Source organism: Callithrix jacchus, chromosome 3 (assembly GCF_049354715.1).
Source record: "Callithrix jacchus isolate 240 chromosome 3, calJac240_pri, whole genome shotgun sequence".
NCBI classification, from domain to species: domain Eukaryota; kingdom Metazoa; phylum Chordata; class Mammalia; order Primates; family Cebidae; genus Callithrix; species Callithrix jacchus.
This window is the reverse complement of record NC_133504.1, coordinates 121,345,284-121,366,354: the sequence shown is the minus strand read 5'-3', so window position 1 is coordinate 121,366,354 and position 21,071 is coordinate 121,345,284. Positions and strand designations below refer to the sequence as shown.

Here is a 21,071-nt window from a genome sequence, read left to right as displayed (position 1 = left end):
AGCACGTTGTAGGGATGGGATATATTTCTTTTCCTCTCGGGTGTATTTTGACATTACCTTTCTCTCCTCTCCCTTTAAATCGTAACGTTGTTGTGGCGCAGTGTGCACGGGAGCTTCTGTACTGGGAGCAAATGGGTTGCCTGCAAGCGGATCGTCTCCATGGGGAGATTGCTGTGATATCGCGGCGGGTGGGGGGGGGGCGTGCAAGAGGGAGCCCTAGCACAGAGTCTTCTAGAGAGAGTTCTGTGCATTTTCTGTTTTTAATTAGTGGTTTTAGAGCCTAGTTAAATGTCCATTTCCAGTTAAAAGCACCTTGGTTAGTTATATGGCTAGATCTTTCCACCAGAAGTTGGTTTACATTTTAAATTTATTGTGATGGTTATCTTTTTTTTTTCTGGTTCTAAAAATATTACACAATCGTTGCAGAAAAGGTGTAATATACAGAGAAAGAAACAAACTGTTATAACAACATATACGTTTTGTTGGCTAAGACCTGGTTTTTCACAGAATCCTAGTCATTTGAAAACTTTGCAGCTATGGACTTCTTTTTTCTCCATTGCTCACAATTCTGGTTTAGTAACTAAAGCTAGGAATTGACAAGGAAATAAACTTACTTTAAAAAAATGATATAACCAACAATAACTTATTCACATTGCTCATGAGTTGGAACAGAATTCATTGTGGCAGTTTCTCTTGAATCAACTTCCCACATCTGCTCCCTGCAAATGGTTTCTGTTTGTACAACCTATTTTGTAAATACATCTCTCTGCCATTAAGACGAAGTGCCCAAACACATTCCCCATGTGAGCTTGGCTCATATAGTTAATATGTTTATTGGCTTCTACATCAGAACTTCTTCACCATACATTTGATAAAACCCTGGAGAAGGTTACCAAGGGATGTTGTAGAGAATTCACTTCCCTGGAGATTTTAAGAATAGGATAAACATCCATCTGCCTAGGATGGCTTCAGTGCAGTACTGTCTGGATAAAGGAAGATGAGGTCACCAGTCTGAACCTCAAAACTGAGGAATTCTAAAATTTGTTTAGAATTCCTCAATTTTGACCTGGGACCAAAGCAAATTAAGATTGCCACAAGTACCTGAGCCCAGTAGGAGGTGAAGCCCTGTTTTGATTTATGTGAAACAAAAGTCATCCTTTGGTAACAGATATGTTAAATTATTCTTAGGACTTACCAATTCTTTTCTATTATAGATAGAAAATCAACAATGATTTAGTTGTTTTCTAGGAAAGTATAGGTGAATCACAGTATAAATTCTATGATTTAAAAGTGAGTGAACTGATTCATGGGAATTAAAAATTTTGCCTCAAAGGTAAGCTGGGTGTGTGTGAGTGTGTCTCAGCTTTCTCCACTTGTAACCTAGTGTTATTTTTAGAATCTTGTCTTATGTGTTAAATCTGGTTACATTTTTAAAACATCAACATTCTACTATCCCTTCCATGTTTATTCTTGCTTTCTCTTTTCATGTAGAACCCATTTGGTCCTTTGGCCAAAACCAAGTATTCTTGTAAGTTCTGTTCGAGGATGTTTCTCTGGACTCCAGCAGTGCTGAGGTTTTGCTGGTGACTTCAAGAAGGTCAGGATTTCATGGGTTGCTGCTTCCTCTGCCCTCCTGTTTGACAGAAGTATCCTGTAATTCTAACCACTGTGTGACCTCAATTGCCTTGACACCTTCCTCCCCTTCCGTAGTATCACTTGAACAGGAGCTGTTTCTCCTGCAGGATCACTGAGAGGGGTTCACTTTCTAGGGAAGGTCATGTCAGAAAGAAGATTGGGAGATAGAGCCTCGTGGCCGGGCAGTCTTCACCTTTCCTGAAAGAGCAGTGCCTCCATTTCACAGCTTTCAGCTTGTGGGGATTTCTTCATGCATGTCAAAAACTAGTTTTCTTGTGTTGTTGTAACACCTAAACGAGGAATAGGGGCATGAACAATGGTCATTCATTTACTCAGCAATCATTTACTGTGTGGGAGGCATCCCAGGAACTGGTGATGAGTTACCTGCCCTTTGGGAACTCGTAAGAGGCAAAATAAAACATGTTAATAAGCTAGTGCCATTCAGAAGGTGTAGGGTGCAGGGATTAAGAAATTAAGTTTGTTGTAAAGTTAAACATACACCAACCTATGACCCAGCATTTTCATGCCTAGGTATTTACCCAAGATAGGCGAAAACAAACGTCCACAGATGACTTGTACAGAATGTTCATAGCAACCTTATTACCAATACCTGGAAACAGCCCTACATCTATCAACAGGAAAATGAGTAAAGAAACAGTGGCACATCCATACAATGGAATACCACTCAGCAATCAACGGGAATGAGCTCTTGATACAAAAGCCTGGATGAGTCTCAACAACATCAGGTTAACTGAAAGAAGCCAGACAGAAAATAGTAGTAAGCAATTTTATTCATGAAGTGCTAGAACAGGCAGAACTAATCTATGTCAGTGGTTGCCAGAGGGTAGGGATTGACTAGAAAGAGATAAGGGATTTTCTGGAATGACGGAAATGTTTTATAATTTGTTTCTCTTGGTGGTTGCATAGGTATACAAAATAATCCACCCCCATCGAACTGAACACCTAAGACCTGTGCATTTTATTCTATGCAAAGCATTCCCTGAATTAGAAGAAAAATTTAGGTTCTAGAGTTAGGCAAGAGTACACATCCCACATCTGCCTCTTCGCATATATTAACCTTGGACAAGTTATTAAATATATGCCTCTGAGCTGCAGGATGTTGGACAATAATAGAACGTCTTCATAGGGTTATTGCAAAAATTGAGTTAATGACTAAAGGTACTTAGCTTAGTAAGAACAGAGTAAATGTCAACTACTATTCCCATGCACTGTGATAAATATAATGTGTAATTTTGGAGTTGATGAAAAAGTATTTACACTTTTGTAAAAGCCATATCATTTAAGATTATCAAGGATCTTATATTAACTGGTATCCTTACCATTATTACTATGCATATCTTTCTTTTGATGAGTCCTTTTATAAGGTTGTGGGGATATTAAATGTGAAGTTATTTTTGGGGTCTTTTTTTTTGGTGGGGAGGAAGGGAGGAAGGGAGGGAGGAAGGAAGGGATGATGGAAGGGAGGAAGGCAGGAAGGTGGGAGGGAAGGGAAGGAAGGAAATCAAGCAATGAGATAGACATTGCCGACCTGGATCTAGAGGTTTACAAGTTGATTTCTTTTTTTTTTCCTTTTTTTTGAGAGAAGGGAAGAAAAAAAATGAGTAAAGGAGAGGAAGAAAGAGGAAGAGAAAGAGGGAGGGTGAACGGAAATATTGCTTTATTCTGAAAAAAAAATGGGAATTAATAATGGCCAATGTTTCATTTAAACCTCTGAGTAGGTGTGATGTGGTATTGACAAGAATGTATATTTTGTGTATTTGAAGTGGAGAGCTCTATAAATATTTATTAAGTTTACTTGTTCCAGATCTGAGTTCGAGTCCTTGATATCCTTATTAATTTTCTGTCTCATTGAATCTAAGTCTCTATGTATCTGGGTGTTAGGATCATTAGCTCTTATTGTTGCATTGATCCTTTTACCACTATATCTTTGTTGCTTTAAAATCTATTTTATCCGCTACGAGAATTGCAACTCCTGCTTTTCATTTATTTATTTATTTATTTTTGCTCTCCATTTGGTTGGTAAATCATCCCTTTGTTTTGAGTCTTTCTGTATCCTTGCATGTGAAACAGGTCTGGATGTAACATGCTGTTGGGTTTTGGCTGTGTCTTTTGATTGGGGGACTTAGTCGATTTAAATTTAGGGTTACTGCCATTTGATGTTAACTGGCTGTTTTATCCATTCGTTGATGTAAATTCTTCTTTATGTTGGTGCTCTTTACTTTTTGGTGTATTTTTAGAAAGGCTAATACTGGTTGTTTCTTTCTGTGTGTAATGCTTCTTTCAGAAGCTCTTGTAAAGCAGGCCTGGTGGTAATAAAATCTCTGAGTTCTTGCTTGTTCATAGTTCATAAAAGATTTGATTTTTCCTTCAGTTGTGAAGCTTAGTTTGGCTGGATATGAAATTCTGGGCTGAAGGTTCTGTTCTTTGAGGATGTTGAATATTGGGCCCCACTCTCTTCTGGTTTGTAGAGTTTCTGCTGAGAGATCTGCTGTAAGTCTGATAGGCTTGCCTTTGTGGGTAACCTGACCTTTCTCTCTGGCTGCCCTTAGTATTTTCTCCTTCGTTTCAACCCTGGTGAATCTAACGATTATGTGCCTTGGGGTTGCTCTTCTTGAGGAATATCTTTGTGGTGTTCTCTGTATTACCTGGGGTTGAATGTTGACCTGCTTTGCTAGTTTAGGAAAATTTTCCTGAATAATATCCTGAAGGGTATTTTCCAGCTTGGATTCATTCTCTCCGTCGCATTCAGGTACACCTATCAAACGTAAATTTGGTCTTTTCACATAGTCCCACATTTCTTGGAGACTTTGCTGATTCCTTTTTATCCTTTTTTCTCTAATCTTGTCTTCTTGTTTTATTTCATTAAGTTGGACTTTGACCTCTGATATCTTTTCTTCTGCTTGAACAATTAGAGTGTTTAAACCTGTGCATACTTCTCGGAGTTCCTGTATTGTATTCTTCAGTTCCATTAATTCACTTATATTCCTCTCTAAGTTGTCTATTCTCAATAGGATTTCATCAAACCTCTTTTCAAAGTTCTTAGTTTCTTTACGTTGGGCTACAACATGTTCTTTTAACTCACCCAAGTTTCTTATTATCCATTCCCTGAAGCGTGATTCTGTTATTGGGATGCGCTCGTTCTCCATCAAGCCTTGTTCCATTGTTGATGTGGAACTGTGATCCTCTTTAGAGGGAGAGGCGTTCTGATTTTGAGTATTTCTCAGCCTTTTTATGCTGGTTTCTTCCCATCATTGTAAATTTATCCTCCTGTCGTCTTTGAAATTACCAACTTTCAGATTAGGTCTCTTGAGTGGACGTCCAAGTTGTTAGTTCCCAGGGCCAGAACAGCGGCGTTAAGACTGATGGTGCTTTTCTGCCCAGGATTCTCCTGTCTGGCTTCCTTCTTGTGTCCGTAATAGGCGACTCTGCCTTCCCGGGGCTCCAAACCTTGGTCAGAAGGGGAACCAGTCTCGTTTACTCTGCGCTGAGAGCTGCCATGCCGAGGTGCTGTCACAGCCGCTGCAACGGCCTCCAGATGTGAAGTTCTTATGTACATGATCAGAATACTACTGGGGTTTGGTTTTGCCAGAAGAAGTAAACTTCAAAGAGAGGAAATACCCACTAGGCAAAGTTTATTTTTTTCCCCTGAGGACTGATTTAATGATAATTGCTGAAGCTGAGCTCCCAGATAAGCTCACAACGTCTTTTGGGAATCTAGGTGAAAGGTTACAATAGTATATTCTCTTCCCAAAGATGTAGTTTGAGGCCAGGTGTGGTGGCTCACCTCTGTAATCCCTGTACTTTGGGAGGCCAAGATGGGTGGATCACCTGAGGTCCGGAGTTCAAGACCAGTCTGACTAACAATGATGAAACCCCATCTCTACTAAAAGTGCAAAAAATTAGCTGGGCATGGTGGTGCATGCCTGTGATTCCAGCTACTCAGGAGGCCGAGGCTGGAGAATCACTTGAACTTGGGAGGTGGAGGTTGCAGTGAGCCAAGATCGTGCCACTGCACTTCAGCCGGGGGGACAAGAGCAGAACTCTGTCTCAAAAAAAAAAAAAGTAGGTTGAAAAGAAACTCGATCACTCTATCAAAATTAATTCATGCTTTTTTTAAAAAGGGACAAATTATATAACTTAAATTTTCAGCAAAATGCTTTGGACAGAGTGGTAAATTGATAAGTTTATTAGGATTCAGTGATTTGATTTAAGTTCAACATTTGGGAAAGATGTTATATGTATTGCCAACTCCAAGTGAGGCATTTTGTTTGTTGGGTTGCTTTAATTCATTCGGTAAACATTTGTCAAACATTTACTGAGAACGCATTAGCCTCTGGGAATTCAATGATGGATAATAAGACATTGTACACTCAAGGGTTCATAGACACTCCAGCCTCAAGTTGTGAATGTGTACACATTTCTCTTGGAATTTTTCTCAGAGCAGAGAGGTCTGTCTCAGGCTAGTCTGTTCGTTTTTGTGTGTGTGTGTGTGTGTGTGTGTGTGTGTGTGTGTGTGTTTTGTTGTTTGTTTTAAAAGCCTCCTGCTTACAATGGAGGTTTAAAATCCTGTAAATTGATGTTATTTTCTTAAATATTGGCGTTTCTTGCTAAAACTTCCCTTGTTATTCTTTACTAAAAACAGCAAAAACAAAATGGTTTATATAAAGGCAGTTGAGTACAGTGGAAAGGTCAGAGACTGCGCAAGCAGAATGACCTACATTTGAATCTGAGCTCTGCTATGCTAGTAATTTGGAAAGTCCTTTAAGCCGCTGTTTCCTCATCTGCAAAATGGTGATAATGATACCTAATAGAGTTATTAATATTTATTAGGCTAAGGCTGTCATAAGGATTAAGTGACAGAATACATGTAAATATAACTAGGTTGGCATCTGCTAGGTGTTAATTCCTAACATTTGTTGAGTACTTACTGGGAGTCGAGCACTGTCTAATACTTTTTGTGTTGGCTGATTTTGTCTTCCTCACACTCCTATGAGACAAGCACTGTTACTATCCCTTTTTAAAGGTGAGGAAACCAAAAACACAGATTAAATAACTTTTTGAGGGCATGGAGGTGCCATGGTTAGTATCCAGTACCATCCTGTCCGTTAATGGATGAGGTCCATAATAGATGTTAACTATCTTTCCCTTTTAGAGAAAATTGTTTTACACCAATAGGTGGAACTAGTGCCCCACTTATGGCTGCATGCAGATTAATATTGGTGGTGGGGGATGGTTGACTCTTTGAATACGTTCTTAAATGGTTAATGGGTCTACCACCTTTGGGGGTTTGTGGGATGCTTGTTGGAGAGGCCCTAATGAACGTGTCATTATCTTTTCCCAGCCCCTCAAAAGTCCACCTATCAGGTGGCCCACTCCTGACGTCGTCCTTCACTCCTTACCCCCAGTGACTCCAATTAGGAAGTGAACAAACATATGGAGAATCACAGCTGCCAAGTAGAATTCGACCTATGCTTTGTGCGGTCTATATAGGGATTGACATAGATGCAGTAGTTTTTTGGTCTCCAAAAAAATAGCAAAGTAAGAAATGTGCTCTCAGAGCACTGTTACAGTAGGAAGAAAAGTCTGCCATTGATCTTGAATATTTCGTGTTTCCATTGGTATTTTCTCAACTCCCAGATTCTGGAGAACCTTGAGCTAAAACTTTAAATAAAAATAAGTTCCAAGTGGCAGGTTGAAAACCCTACTGATTTAATGAAGACGAAGTCACCTTGGCCAGTTTATTAAAATAATGTGTAGACACCCAGGGGAAAATATAGTTAAATAAATACGGATCCTATGACCTATTCCTATATGAGACTTTTCGCTTAATTTCTCCCCCAAAGTCCTGAATGTTGTGCAAAATACCCTGGAATATTGGTCCTGGCATCAAAGCCTCTCCACTGCAGTGTGGGGTTAGCTAGACAGGCGGAATCTCAGGACCATTCCTCAGCCACTCAAGTGGTGCCAGGTTGGTCTATTTGCAGACCATCGAAGAAGCCACTCATCATGCAGAGACCTTTGGAGACACTGGACTGAAACTAGATAGTGCAGAAAGAAACCCCTATGCAAAGTGTTGCTTGCAGCCCTGTATATGAAGGAGTGCCACTGTGTATCAATTCCGTCCATCCAAATGAGCCATATCATCTTGGGCCAAAATGACTGGTAAATGAAATTATTAGGACTCAGCTCTCTGATGGGGAGGAAAGAAATCTAGAAGAACCTACAAGGATCTTAGCTCTCTGGTTGTCCCTGACACTCTCGAGGCCTTGTGCCAGGCTTGCTTTGCTGTGCAAAAGCTCCACTTCATTCTTTTAGTTTGACTCACAATAGATGCACATGGTTGAAGTTACGAGAATTGCAGGACTGTCACTTGAAGTCCCTCTCAGCCTCTTCACCGTCGCCTCCAGCCTCTTTCCCTCTAACATTAAGCCCTTTGTGTCGGTTCCCATGGTTACCTCCTCACTACTGGCAGCTGGAATGTGATAGTGAGAGGAGGCTGCCTCCCCTACTGAGCCAGGTCTGACCGGGGCGGAGGCCATTGATCCGCAGCTGGATTTGTGAAATGGGGTCACAGTCCAGTACCTTCTCTTTGTCATGGATTCTGTACCTTTCCCAGGCTTGACATATCAGGGTTGCAGTGGGAGGGGACATGGGAGGGGACATAAGGGGTGGTGGACAGCTCACAGGACATGTCCTGCCATAGGCTGGCCTGGCCTGGCTGTCCCTGATCTGCCAAACTCCTCCCTGAGGTCACCTTTCCATGTGTGAATTCCCAGTGAGGGGGAAGGGGCTGCTCTGCCTGGACAGTTAAAAATGGTCACTCACTTCCCTACCTGCTTCCCGCTCGGATTCTGTTCCCAGTACCATCTGTTCTTGAGTCAGTCACCATTACAAGGGCGGGCTCCAGTCTGGAAAGAATTGGCGTCAAAGGCGTGTTTTCACATTCAGCCTGGAAGACCAGGCAGGCTCTGGGAACTGGGGGGATAGCATAGGGATTTGAGGCTCAAGATGAGAACAAAACTAGCTGAGAGGTTTTCATTGTTGTTATTGTTGTTCTTATAAGAGACAGGGTCTTGTTCTGTTGCCCAAGCGGGGTGTAGTTGTGTAATCATATCTCACTGCAGCCTCAAACTGCTGGGCTCAAACTATCCTCCTACCTCAGCTTCCTGAGTAGCTAGGACTATAGGCACATGCTGCCACACCCAGCTATTTAAAAATTGTTTTTTGGGCCAGACACAGTGGCTCATGCTTGTAATCCCAGCACTTTGGGAGGCCGAGACGGGTGGATAACAAGGTCAGGAGTTTGAGACCAGCCTGGCCAACCTGGTGAAACCCCGTCTCTACCAAAAATACAAAAATTAGCCGGGCGTGGTGGTGGGTTCCTGTAATCCCAGCTACTCAGGAGGCTGAGGCAGAAGAATCACTTGACCTGGGAGATGAGGTTGCAATGAGGCGAGATCACATCACTGCACCCCAGCCTGGGCGACAGAGTCAGATTCTATCTCCAAAAAAAAAAAGATTTTTTTTTTTTAAAGAGATGAGGTCTCATTGTGCTGCCCAGGCTGGTCTCAAATTCCTGGCCTCAAGTGATCCTCCCACCTTGGCTTCCCAAACCACTGGGATTACAGGCTTCATACCCTGCCCTAACAGTTTGTCTTGAAGCTATTTCCTGATATACTATTTGGAGGCTTCTTAAATTTCTTCTCATTTAGAGTCTGGTGGGCCCCAGAGTTGAGGCATGACTTGGAATTACAGGGGGAAATTAAGCAGCCCTGGTGGTGAGGGTGAGGGAAGGTAGTTCCTAGAAGAAAGCACCAAAAATCATCACTCCTGAGGAGTTCAATACTGGAAGAATTGCTATGCTCTTCCTGGAACAAGGCACATCTGTTTTCAGAGCTCTTGCAGCCCTGTAGGTATCTAAGTAAACCCTTAAGTGATGCGATTGTGGGGGAAGGCAGTTAAGGGCACACTCTGGAGCCTTGTAATAGGTTGGGTCCAAGCTTTACCACTTCCTTTGTGATCTTTAAGTTACTTTTGCCTCAGTTTCTTTTTCTGTGAAATGAGGACAGCACTTCATAGGGTTGCTGTAAAGACTGAATTTGTTATGTAAAAATACTTTGCATGTTGTACAGCCAGCACAGGTGCCAATTGTAATGTTTTAAAATGTTTCGAGAATGTCATGCTCAACTGAGGACATAAATTTTATCCGTCCTGCTTTGCAGTATATGTCAGTGGGTCCAGAATTCACCTGGCGAGCACAGGAAAGTGCTGGGGGTGAGTAGGAACATACAGGAAGAGGAAAAAAGAATTCGAGCCTTTGTGACACTACCCTGTGGTAACGAAGAGAAAGGAAAAATGAAGGGGATATGTAGAAAATCAGCACATGGAACTATGGTCGCAAACACCTTGAAAAGGTCTACTGTAAGCTGTAAACCATTACTTTTCCACAAATGGCTATAGTTTGGTACCTTGATGTCCATATAAATTGTGCACCCAGAGAATATAAAGCAACAGCTGGGAAAAGCTTAGGCGCAGAGTCCCCCTTTGGGTGATAGCAAAGGTTGGAAACATTTAGGTTTGATATTCGGAGGCATTTAAACAGCATGGAATGTCTATTATATACCCTAAAAAGCAGAACGAATCGTGGATATTACGGACACAAATGCAGTTGGCACGAGCTTAAAAAAAGTGCATGTGCTTCTTTCTAAGACCCAATAATCCTCTTGGGCAAAGTAAGGATTAGGCCTCCCTCACAAACAAGGCGGTGAGTTCATTTTTGCTAAGATTCCTCAGCGGATGCCAAATTTAGCAAGGGACCATTTTTCCCCAATGAATGACAATCTCCATTTACATTTTTAATGTCCACTCCTTTAGGAGGTCTAGGGCTGGAGCAACTTATTTGCATATAGATGGGAAACAGGACCCTGGCTCCTACAGACTACATTGGGACCCCCAGAGACCTTCCTGAGCCAGAGTCCCTTCACCTCACCCACTTACAGAAGGGGAGGGGTCCCTTACTGCAGAGCCTGTGGTAGGAAGGACTCGGGCTGAAAAAAATTAGGCCCAAACTCATTCTGTTTTAAAAACAGCCATGAAGATGCATTTGCTGACAGCCATGCCTGCCTAGTGCGTGCGACTCCTGCTGGTGAGAGGCGTCCTCTAGACTGCTCCGCTAGGTTAATCTGTCATCCTTGACCTTAAGGAACCCTTTCTTTTATACCAATCAGTGGGTCCTCTATGCTAGTCTGTTCCCAAGGAGCTCAGATAATGTCCTATGTCTCCTGTTCTTATTTGACTCCCCCCTCCACCATGAATTTAAATATTTATATTCCTCCCCAAATGCTTTGGCCAATTTGTAGTTGCCTTTTTTAAGGAATTTAAAAACCCGTCATGATACTACCATTCTGTCACCCTCCCGATGGTGCCTCTCCACATCCATCTCCCTCATGTAGAACACTTGGACTGAACGATGATAGGATCTGCCTTGCAGTGGTTATTACACCACAAGGTAGATAATACTTTGTAGCCTTTTTACACATGAGGTCCTGAGATTCAGAAAGAATAGTGGCCAGAAACTGGCAGAGGTTAGATTAGAACCCAGGTTGATCCAGCTGTAAATCCTGTGTGTGCCTCCCCAACAAGACTAGAGGTCAGAAGCCGTCTTTTATTCTACGCAGATTCCACCTCAGAGCCTGCTGTAGCACGTCCTCATCCCTTGTTGATGTAGGTACGCAGATCATGCCTTCTCACTCAGGATTTGCTGTGTATACCCTCCTCCTGGTTTTTACCTCTGGGTCATCAACTGTTAAAGGTAAAGGGACCCTCAAGCTCATCTGTACGAACCTCCTCAATTTACATATGAGGAAACAGGAGCCCAGAACATGAAAATGACTTGCTCATAGTGATACAGAGAGGGCCTGGTGCCAGATGCCTTGGCTGCAGGTCCAGTACTGTTTCCTGCTGTAATAGCGCATGTATATATGACCTTTTAGAGTGTCCACTTGACCGTGCTCCTTTCTCTGATGTTTTGTAGGAATAGGGAAGAAGGATTACCAAATCGACTTCCTGCTTTACTTTCACCATGCTTGTTGCGTGTTCTCTTTCTTGCTCCTCTCCCCAAGTAGTTCCTTTCCAGAGTGCTTTTCTGGAGATGATTAATGGTGTTACAGCATGCATCATAGTCTAGGAGAGAGGCATGTCAGGGGAATTTGAACTGGGATGTGTTCTATACAACCCCAACTTTACCCTTTCATGAGACTCCCCGATGCAGGATGCCGCCCTTTGAGGCCTCAGCTGAGGGTCTGAGTAATGACTGAGTTATATTCTCTGCACCCGTCCCCACCTGTCCATGCAGACCATCAGCATACTGATGTGGTCCAAGCAGAATATCAGCAACAGAGCTGTACTCTGGGAGGACAGTGATGCTCATTTGAATGAGACAGGATAGACAACTGCAGGGAACCCACCAGGAAGCTGGCCTAATGTCTACTCAGCATATTTTTATTAAACAAATACTTATTGGGCATCATCCAAGGAAGGAACCATATGGGGCCAAGGAAGAAAAGAGAATCCCAAATAACATTTAGACTATTACACCGTAGTTAAGAGCATAGACTGTGTTGTCAGCCAGATCTAGATTCAAATTCTTTTTTCACCACCATTTGGACAAACTTCCTGCACTTCTTTGATTCTGTTTCCTCATGTATAAAGTAGGGATTAATAGCAGAAAGTCACCTGCCCTCAAGACTGGCTGTAAGGATTGTAAAAAGCTGTGCAGGTAACAGTTTGGCCCCCATCCTGGCTCAGAGCACTCCATAAGGTAATTGCAACTTTGAGGACTGCCGCTTGGATACCTGCCCTCCCTGGGGTGTGTGGCTGGGGAAAGCAAGAGTCTCCACAGACTGTGTAAGAGTGACTGGCAAGAAAACGGAGGCATGCTGAGTGTGGGCCCCCTCATGGTCTCTTTCCCCAGCACTTATGGTTCGTATGTATATATTTACTCAGTTCATTTTGCCTTTATTCCCATTAATTTATAATTCCACAGAGGGAGGGATTGTGTCTGTTTTGCCACAAGTCCAGTGCCTAATTCAATGTATGGCCCGTGGTTAGCCCTTAGTAATAGCTGATTGAATGAATGGAAGATTGGGCTGGGTATAGATGTGGCCAGCGTCTGGGTCTCAGCATGAAATATCTTTTTTTGGGGGGCGGAGGATGTGGAGAAAGAGTCTCACTGTCACCCGGGCTAGAGTGCAGTGGCACGATGATCTCAATTCACTGCAACCACCCTCTACCTCCTGGGTTCAAGCAATTTTCATGCCTTAGCCTCCTGAGTAGCTGGGATTACAGGTGTGAGCCACCACACCCAGCTAGTTTTTGTATTTTTTAATAGAGATGATGTTTCACCATGTTGGCCAGGCTGGTCTTGAACTCCTGATCTCAGGTGATCTGTCTGCCTTGGCCTCCCAAAGTGCTGGGATTATAGGCATGAGCCACCATGCCTGGCCTTGAAATATCTATCTTAATATGTCCTGCCTCGCTTCAGCAATGTTACCAGTGCTAGAAAGTTCTTGTAGGGGCAGGAATGCTGTCTGGGTGTCAGGGGTGGGGACTTGATCATTTCTCTAGATCTAGGGGCAGTTGGACTTCAGAGGGAGGGGGTCCCATTTGAATTTCAGTAACTCTACTTTCTTCTTCTGAAGCTTTCCTTTAAAGAAGCTTTTGATATTAAATGTTTGCTGCTGTGTCAATCAATGGACTTGCATCACAGAATCCAAAGGCAGTATGGAACAAGAGAGCATAAGAATTTAAGTATGGGGGCCGGGCATGGTGGCTCACGCCTGTAATCCCAGCACTTTGGGAGGCCAAGGTGGGCAGATCATGTCAAGAGAATCGAGACCATCCTGGCCAACATAGTGAAACCACGTCTCTACTAAAAATACAAAAATTAGCTGGATGTGGTGACATACGCCTGTAGTCCCAGCTACTCAGGAGGCTGAGGCAGGAGAATTGCTTGAACCCGGAAGGTGGAGGTTGCAGTGAACCAAGGTCGCGCCACTGCACTCCAGCCTGGCACCTGGTGACAGAGCAAGACTCTGTCTCAAAAAAAAAAAAAAAAAAGAATTAGAGTATAGGATCATCCTGTGCCAGTTGTATAACTTTTAAGTCCTGACCTTGAGCCAATAACTGCCCCTCTATGAGGCTGCCTCTGCATCTGTTAAATGGGGATAGGTGACACTTGCTCTACTTACCTTCTAGTATTATTGAGAGCCAAATGAAATAATGTTTGGGAAAGTGCTTTATAAGCTATAATCTGGTATTAAACTAAGGAATAATGGTTTGCCACAGAGATTTGCATGGTTCTCTGGGAACATTACTCTGTTACTATAGGCTGATGATAGATAGAGAAAGAAAGGCCTAGACTGAATTTTTTCAGGAGGTATTTCTCTCTCTCTACTGATACTAGTTTCACAGAAATCCTGCTTCTTTCTCCATTGAGTATTTTCAGCAGTTATTGGAGCTCACAAAGTAATCCCCTTCACCTACTCGTGTGGTCTTTCTACTGCCCAGATATGCTCTCAGGATAGACGCTTCCATTTCCTAGAGAAGATTTTCCTTTAAAAATGTAGAAAATTTAGACTCTTAGACTCATTCTATTAAAAAAGAGGCTAATTTTAGTTTTTTTTCTGATAATTAAAATAATAAACTTTAATTGTAAACAATTTGCAAGACATAGGTAAAAAGAGAAGAAAAAGTACCCATAATTCTGTCACCCAGTAACATTTTGGAGTACTTTCTGGTGTTTTGTTTTTATGCATATATTTTATCTCATATGAATAAGAAAAGAGTGATGAAAAAATGACAGGCATACAAGGTTTGCTATGTGGTTGATGCCTATCAAAGTATACAAAGCCCAGTGCTTCTAAAAGGGATCTAATGGGTAGGTAGTGGAGAGGGCAAGGCCTTTAGCCATAGCTCTTTCTACTTTTTAATTTAATTTTTCTTTTTTTCTGTAAAATAAGGATGATTATTGCCTCAACTGATAAGAAGATTAACTGAATTACTGTTTTTAAAGCACAACATCTGGTACATAGCATGTGCCCAGTAAATATAAGGTTTAGTTCTATGGGTAAAAATTTAATATTTACTGCCAGGCACTGTTCTGATTGCTTTATACATACTCATTCATTCAAGCCTCACATCTACCCTTTGATGAAGGTGCTGTTAGTATTCTTATTTTATAAAGGAGGAAACAGGCACAAGAGGTTGAGTGACCTGCTCAAAGTCAAACACCTTCCTAGGTGACAGAGCCAGAACAGAACCCCAGGCAGCTGGCTCCAGAATCCACATCGTCCATATACATATACAAGGCCTCTTGCTTGTCACAGTTGTCTTGAGATCTAGACTCTGGGTGCTTGTAGCTAGGGGCATACCAGTTCCATGAAGATATCATCTGTTCAACCCTAAAGCCCTTGTGAGAGCCCTCGGTTTTCTTATGCACTTGCCCTGGGCTACTAGCTGTGTCAGAGGGCTTAGTGGGTAGAGGGACTGATGTCAGCAGTAAACTGAAGCAGATTAATATTTATTAGGTGGGTTAAAAGATTTGGCAGGTCATTTGGCTTTTCCCCCATCACCCTCTTCCTCATCTTTCTCCAGGGTTGACATGGAGGTCATTGGCTAAGATCTAGAGATAATTAAGCTTACAGATTCACAGTCAGATATGCTGAATGTTACTGGGATATATTGTACACTTGGATTTGTTTGGAAAGTTTCAGGGGGAAATCAAGTGGAAAAAAGCAGCAGCCAGAGCAGGAGGTGCAAGTGGACAGAGATTTGAGACATACAAAGTGCATCTCTTCAGGTCTGAAGGCTTATGAATGGCCCTCCTGTAATAAACCAAGCTGCCGACCAGGGTGGGTGAGCAGAAAGACAGGAGGAGGCTTTAAGTACAAATGAGTGGCCTGAAAAAAACACTACATGGGATACAGGCCTGAGGGCATGCAGAGGGAGCTTCCTAGATGGTAAATAATAACTTAAAATAAAAAAAGGTGAGTAATGAAAGGACAGGACCCAAAAGGTTAAGACTTAAATGTGTAAGTTACAAAAGGTCAGTAACAGGAACAAGGGGACCTTTAAAAGAAAGGACAATTCATTGAGAATGTCTGTGAAACGGCTGATCAATGGTCAGTCTTCAGAAAATGAAAAGCACATCTGTTTGGCTAAGAACAGAAATTTTTACCTGACAGCATCACTTCTTAAAATCTTTAGACACTGAAAAAGCCTCTAATCTTGAGTCTAACCTCCTGAAGACTCAAGAGAAAAGGTGCTGAGAAACCTGCAAATGACATAGACACCTGAGAACCCAAGGGAAGGAGGATGACAGGATAGAGATGCTATAGTAAGGCTAACTTCATGCATGAAGGACACAGAGTAGAAGAAAAAGAAACATGAAAACCAGGAACATGGCTTTTAATAAGACAAATTACCATGCAAATGAGTGTGTACACCCAGTGTAAATCAAAAGGAATTTCTCCAAAAAATTCTGAGGACAAACTTAGCCCTGTATAAATGCATCCTGTCTTCTTAATCACAAGAAGCATTCTGATTGCCTCCAAACATAAGGCACCAAAATTGTGCAGAGCCATGCCAGCTGCTTGTCGAAGGGGCTCGGCCACAATCTCCCAATACTGGTCCTGTCCTGAGAAAGCCTGCCACTAATGAGATGGATCAAAAGTTAGGGCCAGATTATATTTTCAGGAAGAAATCAACTCAAAGCCTGAGAAAGTAAGTAGAAGAAAAGATCCCACATTTCTCAAAATGGATATTATGAACAGTTTAATATCCTTAAGGGTTTAAGGACATAGAACTTTGTTTTGGGTGCATTACAGTTATTTCCTTTATAGTTTCCTATGATTTATTCAGCAAATATGCATTATGTGCCTACCATGAGCCACTCACTGTGCTAGGCCTTGGCTGTACAGTAGTTTTAAAACACAAGGCTGAGGAAAAGCCAGATGTGGACTCTGACCTGGCTGTGCTTATGCCTTAATGATGAGGCAGACAGTGCGCAAGTGAACGATTTCATGTGGTGATAAGCGCAGTAAAGGGAAAGATCTGGTGCCAGGAAGAGTATTTGCATTAGATAAGGCGGTCACTGAGGAGATGAGGTTCCAGTTGGGAGCAGAAACTAACAAAGTAATCAATTGGGAAGAATATTCCAGGCTTAGAGGACAGCATGTGCAAAAAGCAAAGAGTTGGCAAGTTTGGGGAACCTAAGGAAGGCCAGTGAGGACAGGATGCAGTGAGGAGAAAGGTTGAAGGAGGGGCAGGAGCCACGTCACCTGAGGCCTCGCAGGCCAAGTAGGGGAACCTGGATTTTATCCAAAATGCATAGGGGAGCTACAGGATTTCACCAGGGAATGACATCCATTTGCATTTTTTGAAAGGTGGTACTGGCTGCTGGGTAGACACTAGATTAAAGGGGACAGAGTGGAAGGGAGAGGCCAGCCAGGAAGCTTTCCCTCCTGGATGAAACATAACAAAAAAGGAGGAAATGACTGATTCTAACAGACAAAACCAAGTACTTCCCTAAGGTTGTAACAGCCCATGCCATTCCTCCAACCCTCCCCTTTAAGGATAAAATAGGAAAATGCAAACTCAATAGAAACCAGGAAGCAAGGGGACCTGGAGAGACCATGCCTGCTGGCTCCTCATGTATTTTACTCCAGTTTCCCCAGCCTTTCCTAGTTTGTACATTGTTCAAGAGAACCCCAAGGAATGGAATGATCTGGAACCCTTTCTTCTTTCATTGGCTGAAACTCAGTTCAGCAAGCTGTTAATGGACACTATTAAAATACCAAAAAGAACGGGCATAGTGACTCATGCCTGTAGTCTCAACACTTTAGGAAGCCAAGGTGCGTGGATTGCTTGAACTCAGGAGTTCAAGACCAGTTCATGTCGAGAGACTCCATCTCTACAAAAAAAAAAAAAAAAAAAAAAAAAAAAAATTCACCTGACATGGTGGTGCATACCTGTGATCCCAGATACTTGGGAGGCTGAGGTGGGATGATCACTTGAGCCTGGGCCTGGGAGGTCAAGGCTGCAGTGAGCCAAGATTGTGCCACTGCACTCTAGCCTGGGTAACAGAGCAAGACCTTGTCTTAAAAACAAAAGGAAACAAACAAAAAGCAAATAATAAAGCAGTCAGTATATATTCTGGAGTTATGAATATTGGGTGGCAGACAGAGCAAATATGAATGTCCTCATCATGGGAAGTAGACATACGTGGGTGTCTGGCTGGCTTTCTTGGTTAACTGTCTGGAAGAAGAAAGTCAATATACTGCAGTATATTTTTTTTAGCCTCTGCTAAACTTTCTGAGGTCAGCTTTGATTCCTAGCTCATCACTCATGGTGGTAATAATGAGATACGAATACCGGAGAACAGCAAGAAACATAAACATAAAACAGTTCCAAGAAATGCCTTGTTAGTTTTGCCACCAAGTTGTGAGTTAAAAGGAGATAGGAGGGAAGAAAGGCTGCAGATCTGTTGAACATTTAGCAGTACAGTCCACCCTTGAACAACACAGGGGGGTTGGGGATGCTGACCCGTAGAGTCAAAAATCCATTTACAACTCTTCCCTAAAACCTATCAATAGTCTATTGTTGACTGGAAGCCTAAGAACTTAAATAATTGATTAACACATTTTGTGTGTTATATGCATTAGGTACTCTATTCTTTCAACAAAGTATGCTAAAGAAAAGAATGTTATTATGCTAAGAAAATAATAAGGAAGAGAAAATACATTTACTACTTAATCAAAAGTGAATCATCACAAAGGTCTTTATTCTTATTGTCTTCATGCTAAGTAGGCAGAGGAGGAGTAAGAGGATGGGTTGGTCTTGCTGTCTTGGTGGAAGGGAAGACAGGTGAGGTGGATACATTTGTTTGCAAAAAAAAAAATCCGCATGTAAGAGGACCCGTGTAGTTCAAACTCGTGTTGTTCAAGGGTCATCTGTACTTTATTCATTCAACAAATATTTATTGAGCGACTCTCTGTGCCAGGTACTAAGCTGAGCCGGGTTATCGTTGTTGAGCTGTGGAAGAGAGGGACCAGCAAGCAGGCAGCTGGCAGTCGGTGTGAAGTGCACTTTGACGTGCACTGTGAGCACACAAGGGGCTCCCTTACCCTGACTCCCACAGTTCCTCTGAAGAAATGTCAAAATTGAAACCTGAAGGATGAGGACAGATAAGGCAGAAGAGGATAGTACTTTTAGGGATCTGGAAGTAGCCCAGTAGGCCTGGAGAGTGTATAGTTTATCCCAGTATTTTTCACTTGAACTGGATTCATTGATTCCCAGGCTTTAATAATATATCATTGGTTATCTTTAAGTGAAACATTGTGCCTTTTAGTGTCTTTTAAGTAAAAGTGAGCTCATTTGGTAGCATGTTTAGTTAATGGCTCTACCATCACCATTCCCTACTAAATCTGGGTTAGTAATTCTAAAGCCTACAAAATCTGTGGCATAAATCAAACATTTTTGAAACCTTCTACACTGAAAGGAAGGAGAATGAGTGGTTGACAGTCCCAAGGGAATATGATTCCATATGTGGTTTGAGCAAATTTACATAACTTCTCTTTATTTCAGGTTGTCAAATCTGTAAAATGGGACTTAACCCTCATCATTTGCTCCTTAAGTTATGGGAATAATATCTGGCACATAGAAAAGCACACCTTTTTTTTGTAAGAAAGACTTGGAATAATCTACCTGAGGCATGTAGATTATTGGAGCTCCCATTGGAGCACCAGTGGGGCACCATTTCCTGATGAGGTCAAAGCACATTGCAGTCTTCGTCTACTGCAGTCTGTTTTGAGGCAGTTAATGTAGTAACCTGAGGTGGGTAAGAAAATGTGCATTCTGGAGACAGCATGAATTCAATGTATGGTGTTCCGTGTACAGGTAAGGGAGGAGGGAAGGGCAAAAAAAAAAAAACGATGCCAGGGCCCTGGCCTCTGGGATGACAGCCTTCCCAACACTCTTGCCAGGACTATTTTCCTCCAAGGTTCACTATGGGTTTTTGTTTTGAATATGTGAGTTTTTAAATTGTGTGTTTGTTGTCCAAGTTATTTCAGAAAGAGTTGAAGGGAGGAAAGGTGTGTTTGCTCTGCTGGTGATTCCAGCACTCTCTTCAGCCTGATTTCTAGTTTGTGTGGTGCATCCAGACAGCCCATTCAGGTGCCCAGACTCTTTCTGGTGTCCAGAGCTAACCAATCCAGGGCAGGAGGGCAAAGATTAGGAGGAGCTAATCTTTGCTCCTCCTAATCTTTGCTCCTTGCAATGAACAACAATCAAAATGGGTTTTAAGATTCTCACACCCAATTGCTAACTTCAGCTGGTCCTCTAGAGGGTGATAAGTAGGAGGACAGCATGGTTTTGGGGGCAGTCCTGGGGTGCTGGTCTCTTCTTTTCTAGGCTAGAAAGGAAACATGCATTGAAAATGCTTAAATCGATGGAATGATGTTCTATTCCTCATGCTTCCATCTCTTTCTGGTCTGCCTGCTCTTCCTGCCATCCCTTCACTGTGACAACCACCACTCCTATTCCTCTGTCTCTAGGGATCTCCCAGAAAGGAGAAGTGAAAAGAGAAAAGAGGTCAGTCTCTGGTGCCCAAGCCATTGTGCCAAAAAAAAAAAAAAAAAATGGAGGCAAAAATTTTGGTTTACCCAAAAAATGAGAACGTTATTAAATACTACAAAGGTTTTATGAAAGTTCAGGCCTGATCTTGATTGTTTTCCCCCAACAAACAAAGTTAGGATTTAGAGGGGACCTGGAAAGGAAAAGTCTCTCCCCAGATTGTACTAATGGCTCGTCTTGGAGTGTGCTGTTTACACTCATATAATCTTCACAGTCAGGTATTGGATGATGAGATATTTTTTATTCTACTTTCTAGTCACTGATTATTCCTATGCTCCCATTTTATAGATGACGTAACTGAGGCACAGAGAAGACAAAGTCACAGAGCTGCTCAGTGGGTAGAGCTAGGACTCAGACTCCAGAGCCATGCTGCTCCTAACCATGGTACACTGCCTCTTGGTTTCACTTTACAATGGATGAGGTGCCTGAGACTCAGAATTTACCTGCCCAGTGTATTCAATTTCCTTTTGACATAAGCTCAACCAATTTTCAAACTGCAAGTCCAGCATTGTATTAAATATATCCAAAGCCTAGAGTTCAAAATTCAGTGAGAAGAGTAATGTACAGAAGGAGGTGGTGGTGCTTAGATATAACTAAGATAAACATGAAAACTTGAGCTTAGACATAGAAACTCCCTGTTGCCCTCCTGGCCATCTCACCCATGCTGTAGAATAAAAAGAAATCCTTTCATTTGCCTTACGATTTAGGAAAGAAAGCTTTTTCAC

General features: G+C 42.2%; 1 protein-coding gene across 6 annotated transcripts in view; it reads left to right on the top strand.

Moving 5' to 3' along the window:
- Nucleotides 1–21,071, top strand: part of SHROOM3 (shroom family member 3) — a 371,721-nt gene that overhangs the window by 272,010 nt on the left and 78,640 nt on the right. The gene's annotated exons all lie outside the window — the stretch shown is intronic.